The sequence below is a fragment of the Anabrus simplex genome, chromosome 2, assembly GCF_040414725.1.
Source record: "Anabrus simplex isolate iqAnaSimp1 chromosome 2, ASM4041472v1, whole genome shotgun sequence".
In the NCBI taxonomy this organism is placed as follows: domain Eukaryota; kingdom Metazoa; phylum Arthropoda; class Insecta; order Orthoptera; family Tettigoniidae; genus Anabrus; species Anabrus simplex.
The window spans coordinates 1,098,195,546-1,098,205,754 of record NC_090266.1 but is presented as its reverse complement, the minus strand read 5'-3'; positions in this window follow the sequence as shown (position 1 = coordinate 1,098,205,754).

The window sequence follows — 10,209 nt, the reverse complement described above, 5'->3', positions numbered from 1 at the left end:
GCTGTTGATTTCACACGGTTTCACAGTCTCTGACCACAAAAAACAAATAACGCTTAGTTGATCTCGTATGGTGATAGCCAACAGTGGAGCAGCCATGTTGTATGAGCCATTTCACAGGCATGTCTTGCTTAATGGTCGCAACACCTTTATCGCCTATTGCTAAGGTCCCATTCTGTGCCCAGAAGTACAACTTTTCATTGTGCATGCATGAATCTCCATTAAATTTAAAATATAATTCCTGTTACTTAATGACTTCCCATGTTATCCTCTGAAGAGCAGAAGAAATGCAAATTCTCTTTTCAGGGAGAAATTCATTTTCATTGTTAAATACCACTACCTACCTATTTCTGTTCCTTCATTATTTCACGCTCAAATATTAAAATAATTTGTTTGGAAAATTAATTTTAGAGGATGCAGTATTAAAAATATGTTGACAGGATTCTTATTCAAACAATATCTTATAAAATAAAAGCAAACAAATGTTTACTTACTTGTTTCACCATGCTTCTCATATGAATGTATGTATGTTCAGTCCATCGGCGATTCCGCTGGTGGGATCCTCAACAGCTCTGCCATCAGCTGTCATAGATGGCCTAGGCATCACTGAAGAGGCGTACTAGGGAAATGAGGAGTGAGGTAGTTTCCCGTTGCTTTCCTCACATGCTTCTCGTGTAATGCTCTATTTGGGAATGAAAAGATACAAGCAGAACAAAATGTTCAGAGTAGTGTCAGCAATCAGACTACCTATTTATGCCACTGTTTATCAACTTCCCTATGTTCTACAAAAACATACACATTTTTCAGAGTATACAGTATGTACTTGCTGATGTTAGCATCATCATATGATGTCTCAGCTATTGTTTTTAGAAAACAGTTATGGTGTCTATATATATAACTAGATACTCAGATAACAAAGCATTGGTCAACAGTTTTTTGTAAGATAATTTGTAGACTCCATTCGATACTTCAGGAAAATGATGATGATGGTGCTTTGAAGAATTGGTATTACTGGCAACATTCTGCGGAGTATTAATATCATTTCTTCTTTTTTAAATTTTGTAAAATATAATATGCTTTTATCCATGGCTGGAGAAACAGCTGGGTATTATTATGCCATTTGCAATGGCAGTACACATAAACAGGGTTTTGTTATTTGAGAAGTGTTAGAGATAGTTAGAAAATAAAATTGTACATAAAGTGTGCATGCAGATTAGTTCCATCAACATCAAAATATATACAGAAAATATCTGATTTCTGCTCAAGTATTTCAATAGCTTTTTATGTCCATGTGAAATACACTTGTTCAATCAAGTACATTCCATTATGCACAAGTAGGCTTTGAGAATACCAGGGCTATGGCATATACATTGCCAATGTTGGCCCTGATTTACGCCACATGTTACCTGCTGACTTCAACACCAAACTTGTGCTTGGTGTCATGTATTATTTGCCGGTTAAACACATAGGCAGACAGTGCTTTCTTTCTTCCTTCCCCTACACTTCCCAAGCATGGTTTTTAAAGTGACTGGTGAAGTATTCTCCTATGATTGTGACTGTCTTATAGATAGCCTTTTAAATTGTTCCTTTGGATCATGTACATTTAGTGAGAAAAGTAATATTATTTCAAATGGCAGACCAAATCCTGAAAATTAAAGGAATTGAAGACTAAATCACATGAAGATTGTAGGATAGAATCCCTCACATCCACCAGCAAGAGACCAGATTGGTGTTTTTACTGTAAAATGATATTTCCATTTAACTGGAATTTATTTTTTTCTTAATCATTTTGCTTTGGATCTGAACTACATCCACATTATGATTTTTTTAATTCAGAAATGACTTATACAGTTGTTGATCCAAATTTTCTCTGAATACTGGTGAAGAGGATTTTTAACCTTCTTTTGACATTGTTGATATGGATTTTATTCTGAATTGCCTTCTTCCTCCCTTTTAATCCCATTCAGGGTTGAACTTCCTATGGTATCATTCCATTAACTCTGCATGCATTTCTTTCTATTTTGTGAATCATCTTTTCAAGTTTTGAGAGCCATTCTCGAGCAATTCATAGAGCAATCTTATTGTTCTCTACCCTGTGTTACATGTCTGTGATGAAAACCAAATTCTAATTAATGATCTCTCTATTTGTCTTTATAAAATGCCATTTATGTGAAATTAAGGTTTTGTTTGGAGATGGATATGAAGGACTGCCAGTGTATAAAATTAAACTACTGACATATTTGTATGTGACTGTACATATTTGCATGACATTGTGATAGGAGAAATTTTAGAAAATGAAGATACGATATACCAAGATATGTTTAGAGTTGGGAAAAGTTATTGCACAATTGACATGAAACATATCTATAAGTACATTCCATCTGAATGAAAATAAGTACCGTACTGAAAGTATTTGACAGGTTTTTCTCTGGGTACTCTGGTCTACCCCGTCATTTTTCATTCCAGAAACACTCTCCGAAATAATTTCATATCTCAGTCATTAATCATTGCCCCAGAGGAGTGTGACAGGCTTCGGCAGCCAGCACAATTCCTATCCTCGCTACTAGATGGGAGCTTCATTCCATTCCTGACTGGAAACAGGCTGTGGATTTTCATTTTCACTGAAAGTATTTGATCTGTTACTATCAAACCAAGCTATTAAATTGCTGAAGTTCTGAGGTTTATATTATAATAAGATTAATTTTCCATTTCTATTTTTGAAAGTTAAGGATACATGTAATGAAAATAGAGAATGTTGTATTTGGTTTGAGAGACTAGAACTGAAAGAAAATCTAAAATATGTACTAGTACATATTGCATATTTTAGTTTCATAAGAAACTTAAGTCATATGTTATTTCTGTATTCCAAATCTTTCTTCTTTATAATTCTGACAGAGGTAGAATTTAAAATTTCAAAATTAAATTTGTAGTAAAACATTTTATAGGTACTTTATTTTCCATGAGAGGTTGGAAGATAATAAATTTTGCAAGTACACTTGTATGTGCATAATTTATCATCAACATAGGAAGAAATGATTACGTTAAACCACTGTAATGCTTTTCAGTGTCCTTTGCATTTGAAGTTTATAACTTATTTAGAAAAGTTGCAGTTGGAAGGTTCCTAATTGGATCTAAGGCCTTAATTTCAGCATCTGAAAACTGAAATTTTACTGTTATACATTAAGAATGGAGCACCAAAAATATCTTATTCTCATTTCCTATTTGCAGCAGATGTTACTGTACAATAAGCTGTGTATAAAACTTCATGCTGTCAGCGTCTCTGGCAAGTAAACTTTGTCCAAGACATGTAGTACTGGTACATAATTATCACCTGACTTACCAAAAAATGAATGCAATAATTTCACGAAAACTTGCCCAAAGCAGAAACAAGTGGGACTGAAAAATAGCTCAAAATTAGGCAAATTTCTGGTACAAACAAAATCATATAATACGTTTCATGCATACAATATTCTCTTTAAAAATACATAGGCCTACTTCTGCTTTATAATTTGCAAATATTTATGATACTCAAGGGCCCACAAGTGATATTTCAGCTCCATTACAAATTTACATTATAACATTTTGCATTATGGCAGGTTTACAATAAAAAATGTTGTATGACTCACTTTCCCTTTTTCCACATACCTGACAGAGAATTTTCCACTTTCTCATGCAATCTTTCATGTTGAACAGTATTTCAAGAATTCTTGGTGAATTTTAAATATGCAATTGCTTGTCACTAATGCATTGAAAAGTTAGTCCATGCAAGTTTGCTTTTGCCTTATCTCTCTCTTTATTTTCTCTTTGATAGGTTTTCCTATTTAATAAACATATTTATTTCAGTATTTTGTTATTAGCGGTTTCTTCAAGTCTTGCTCTTGAAAAACACTTTACAATTCTTTGAGTTTCAATTGCTTTCATTGTCAAATGAATAAAAAAATGAAAAATAAAAAGCTTTGAGGACGAAAATTGAGCATGCAAGAGTGTACATATGTTATCAACCAACAAGTGCCTTTTCACACCATCAGCTTGCAATTTTCCTTGTTCATCACAAAGTTAAATGCATTTACTCAATCTTCTATTAGAGAGCTGGTCTTCCACTTGTTTCTAAACCAAGTCACTGGAATCTCATTGAAATTTAGACTTTTCAAATACCCAGTTTTGATTATTTTTATTTAGTTTCTTTCTTTCTTTCTTTCTTTCTTTCTTTCTTTCTACATTTTACCTCCAGCACACTTATTCTTGCAAAGTGTAAGTAAATCTAATGTGAGATGAGAAAAAAGAATCCTGCTTCATCAGCACTGAATATGATCTTAGAATCAAAGATGTTATGTTTTGTAATTCTGAGTCCTACTCAGTCACTATAATATTATCCTCATATTTCAAGTACCCACAAACTTCATTCCAAACAATGTTACACTACATTTTAGAAATATCCACCAGAAAAATGCCTTGACTGCAGAGCTGTCTTGTTCTGTAATATTGACCCAATAAGCAGTAGGTTTAACAAATGCTCAGGAACTATCCCCACATTATACCATTAATTTATTTTGTTTCTTCTGTTTCATTTGTCCATCTTCCAATAGCTGTTTCATGATGATATCCTATTGTTTTAATTTTGTATGAGTGTCAGATTTCCTGCATTTATTATACTGTGATATCACATGCAGATAATTTTCAATTTCCATTCACTTCAATAACCTTCACGTTTTTCTTTAAACTTAACAATACATAAATTTTTTAGTCATTGTCTGTCTAGAAATATTACCGTATTTACGCGAATAATACCCGCATACTTTTTAAACAAAAATTTGAGGCACGAAATTGGGGTGTGGGTTTTATTTGCGTCAATGTTGGCATTTTTTTTTTTTAAACCAGCCTTCCTAAAAGTTAGGGTGTGGGGATTATTCGGTGGTGGGGATTATTTGTGTAAATATGGTACATGACAAGTCCTAACCTTAGACAGAAAAGAGAGCAAGATTTGGTAAAAGTGACTTACCATTAAAACAGTCACTATTCAGATCTTCCTACTTTCTTTCATGAAAGTTAGGAAATCCAAAACCGTAACTTATATAGATCATCCCTTTATTTATGCAAATTGGTCTATTGATCCAGTACCAAACTAAATACTTTAAGGGTCTGTTGTATTATATGTAGCCTACCAAACCAAAGTTTGCAGTAAAAGTATACTTTGCACATTATATAGTGAGTTTAGAACAAACCTCTTCCCCTATCTATATTGGACAAATTCCATTTTACATAATCAAAATAATCATTAAAACAAGTTAAGTGCATCAAAACCATAACATAATTTCATATTGTGCAAAATTTTTGCTTAATACACATTCTGCATTGGACAAGATTTTCTATCAGTTTGCTAACTATGGTGAAATAATTGCACATTTTAAAGCAGTTCAGTATTCCCCCCACCCACCCCTCTGCCCCCTTGCCCATCATCTTGCCAGAGATGACTGTAGAGCAAGCAGATATGGTACATATCAAAATAAATTATGAAAATATTTGAAAAGTGCTCAAATGTCTCGATGTCACGTTTTTATTTTGTAAATAAACCTTTGTTAATAAATGTTTTTTAAAATAATATATTGTTATTCAATGTTGAAAAATGTGCTGTTTTAATGAGTGACCATAAGATGACATAGCGAATCACCTTATATGACAATCCCTTATTCCTTGTCGTATAAATTAATATTTGCCCTATTTTTTCATCTTGAATTTTAATTTTAATTTTAACTTTATCTTGATGAATTGTATCAGGATGAGCAGTTAATATTTAAAGAAAAACTTACTTCAGAACCACTGTTTTAATGGCTGTATTCACATTATTGTAGCCCAATCAAAGAACAGATTTGAGGGTATGCATAATGTTAACTGTTCCCCCAACCGAAGAACAGTCCCAGCATTTGCTTGGTGTGTACATAGGAAACCACCAAAAAATGGCCTAATACTGTATAATATTGAGTGAAGATAATCTTAAGGAAATTTCACCAGTACATTTCTTTGAAATTGCATTAGGGATGCCATTTATACCAGTACAGAATATAGGCCTTGGTTCCTTTATAGCTATTTGCACCTCATCCAATGTGACATGATTTAAAAACAGATTCATAGGATGAATTTATCTTATTAATAATTGTTTGAGTACCTAGATGGTGTTTCCCCAGTAACTTTTCAACAATCTCAAAAAACATACTTTGAATGTATTTGCAACTTTTTCAGGGTTCTTAATCATTTCATTATTGCATTACATTGTGATATTTTTATGTATTTTTGTAGTGTTTCCTGTTTCTCACTTTATTACGGTATGTCCCACATAGCCCTGTTCTTATTATTTGATTTGGCAATGAGGTTATCATTATGCATTTTATTTCTAGTCTTATTACTTTCCTTAATATATTGGTGTATTTTTTGTAGTATGTGTGGAATGCAAGTGTTGTATTGTTTTGTGCATATATTCTGTGTAGTATTTTTTCTTTCTACAAGAGTTTTTAATCCCTGTTGTTATCCAACCACTAGTTCCATTTTTTTTTAGCATACAGTTTTAAGAGGAAATGCTATTTCAAAATAGTGCTTAAATATGCTGACAAACACTTTAATTAATCATTTACGTTTCCTAATTTATAGATATCAGACCGTAATTCTCTTCTTAACAAGTGTTTAAAGTATGCAATATTTGATTTGTTGAATGGTCTGCATTGTAGTTTGTTTTTGTTTTTTTTTAAAGTTTCATTGTTAATTGACTGAGTTGCATCAATGCTCAATATTTGTGCATGATGGTCACTAAAACCTGGAAAATTGACCTCTCTTGTGTGACAGTATTTATTTGTATTTATAGAAATTTGATCAGGAGTTGTTTTACTAAATTTTGTTATTCTTGTAGGGTTTTTCACTGAATTTATCAGTTGTGTTAGTAATTCCCTAGTTTTTTCATATTTCAAGAAATCAACATTTACATCCCCACTCATTTTACTTAAATTAATTAATAATAATCATTGTAATTTTTCTATAAATAACTGAAATTTTCCTAATGGTGAATGGCATACACACACAATTATGAGCTTTAATTTTGTAATCATTATGGAGGTAAACTTAAAATCCTGTTCAGTATTAAGATAATTGTAGGTGTCAAAGCTTCATGATCAATATTATCGATATTAATAAAGTAACATGTCCTGACTGACCGACCGACCGCCAATCCAAAACTACTGGACATAAAGAAATTAAATTTTGCGGATACATTTATATTAGAGTGTAGGTGCTCACTAAGGATATTCCATCGCTAACGGGGTGAAAAGAGGGGTGAATATTTTTTTAATGAGATCTATATCCCAAAAACTTAAAAGTTTACAGATGTAAAAATTGGTATTTGGAATCTCCTTTAAAAGTGAAGAAACACTTATTCTTTGATTTTGGAAAATCCAATTAAGCGAGGTGAAAGAATTGAAAAACTATTTTAATTATTTGTATGAGGATACTTATACCTAATAAAAACTAAAGTTGTTACAGACATGAAAATTGGTATTTGGAAATCTCCTCTAAAAATAATTGATAATTGATATTTGGAAGCTCCATTATAAATAAGAAACACATATTTTTTTCTTTTGTTTTTGGAAAATTCGCTTAAAGGAGGAGGGTGAAAGGAAGTGAAAAAAATTGAATTCTTTTTGAGTGGATACTTATATCTCAAAAACTGAAGGTTACAGACGTGAAAACTAGTATTTGGAACCTCTGTTAAAGATAAAGAAACACGCATCTGGGGGGGGGCTGTAGGAAGTGAATTCTTTTTATGAGGATACATATATCTCAAAAACTGAAGATGTTCCAGACATAAAAATTCTATTTGGAATGTTCTTTCAAAGCAAAGGAACATGTATTCTTTTGTTTTCAAAAATTCCACTTAAAGGGGCGGGGGGGTAAATGAATTGAAATGTTAGTTGAATTCTTTGTATGAGGATACTTATATCTATAAAAGCTAAAGATCATACACAGTAAATTGGTATGTGGAATCTCCTTTAAAAATAAAGAAACACGTATGCTTTTTGTTTTCGGAAAATCTACTTGGGTGGGGGGAGGGTGAAAATAAGTAAAGGAGTTTAATTCTCTTTAAGAGGATAATTATATCTCAAAATCTGAAGATGTTACAGATGTGAAATTTGGTACTTTGAATCTCCTTTAAAAGTAAAGAAGGAAACACATATTTTTCTTTTTGGAAAATCCACTTAAGGGGCTGAAAAGAATTTTTAAAATGAGTACCGGTATATCTACAGTGTATGTCAGAAACTTAACATGTTACAGACATTAAACTTTGTGTTTTGAATGTCCTTTAAAAATACAGAAACCGGGCGAGTTGGCCATGTGGTTAGGGGCGCGCAGCTGTGAGCTCGCATCCGGGGGATAGTGTATTCGAACCCCACTGTCGGCAGACCTGAAGATGGTTTTCCGTGGTTTCCAATTTTCACATCAGGCAAATGCTGGGGCTGTACCTTACTTAAGACCACGGCCGCTTCCTTCCCATTCCTAGGCCTTTCCTGTCCCATTGTTGCCATAAGACCTATCTGTGTCGGTGCGACATAAAGCAAATAGCAAAAAAAAAATAAAGGAACACGATTCTTTTTTTCGAAAAAGGCACTTAACGGGGGTGAAAAGAAGTGAAAAAAGAATTGAATAATTTTTTATGAGGATGCTTATATCTCAAAAACTGAATATATTACAGACGTGGAAATAAGTATTTGGAATCTCCTTTAAAAATAAACATGTTTGTTTGTATTTTCCGACTTGAGAGAAGAATTTTTTCTCACATGTACAGTTCCATGTCGTTTGGTCATCTTAGCCCCAAAAGGCAATACTACAAACGTTGTTTACAAAGAATTTCTCGGGTAAATGAAACTCATTTTTTTGGTGAGTTTTTATACTTTAGGGATTTTCAGATAATGTCTTAGTAATGTACCGAGGAACAATTATTTTATCAAATTACGAAATCCACGGGAGCGAAGCCACGAGTAACTGCTAGTTTCCGATATAGATACAGGTGCCCCCATGTTTACTATCTGATCTACAGTAATTACTAGCTTTAACAAATCTTGGAAAGTTTATCAACTGAAGTCATTCCACTCTGAGCCAGTGTTCTGAAAAACATAGTACTGTGACATCCTTAAGTTCACCTTGAAGTAATAAATATAGTTCAACGAATTTATTATAGAGCGACTGAACATTTTGATGGTAGATTTTTAGTTTATAATTTTTATGGGTTTAGGGTGTTGATTTAATGTCATTATTATTATTAATAATTATTATTCTTGTTCCGGGTTTATCTGTGGAACGCAGAGGCGAAAGAAGGTGCCGGAGTGAATGGGTCTAACTTCCAAATCAAAGTTAATTTAAAACTTTAACAAAGGTTATATTTTCTGAATTTCAACAATCAACGACAACAAAAATTTAACAACTTTTCACTAGTTGAGATAACAATAACATACCAGATACCATGACAAAGTTTATACAAGGCAAGTACATTCAAAATTTAGTGACAGTTTAGTAATCCGGGCTTCCAACCCTTCGCATTACATTTCCTGAGCTCTCAGCTTGACCTTACAAAAGATTACTGTTTTACACAAGGGCAGAAAACCCCTAGTCCCTGGAGCACTTGCTCCAGACTTCAAATATCAAGCCTCCCAGAGGCACAGTTACCACACTTGAAAAGAGCTGACACGCTCTCAGTTTTTTAAGCCTATTCAAGGCAATATCAGACTTTACAATTACTTGCTCTCAAGGCACAACTTACAAAAATGAAATGGGGGGTATCTTGTACCCAACCTACTGGGCCTTAGCAGAAAAAGAACAAGTTAAGTAAATGGCCCGAAACACCAAATAGAACGGAGGCGTGTACTTGCACTCCTAAATATGCATTCTTAAAACCTAAAAGGCACTAGGCCGATGAAACACAGGCTATTCCCAAACTATGGAGGTGACTCGTATCAGAATAATTTAAGACATTACGGAAAGGAAGAAAACCAGTTATAAAACGTAGTCACCTCAAACCAATATGAATGGGAGCTCGAGAGGGTAAATCACTCTCTATCCCCGAGTTACAATTGCAGATTTAAGGAAATTTTCACATTAGCCGGCAGAAACGTACATTTTAGAGAAGTAGGTTACATATCAAAGTTTCAGACCTATCCCTCGGGTTAAACTGCGGAG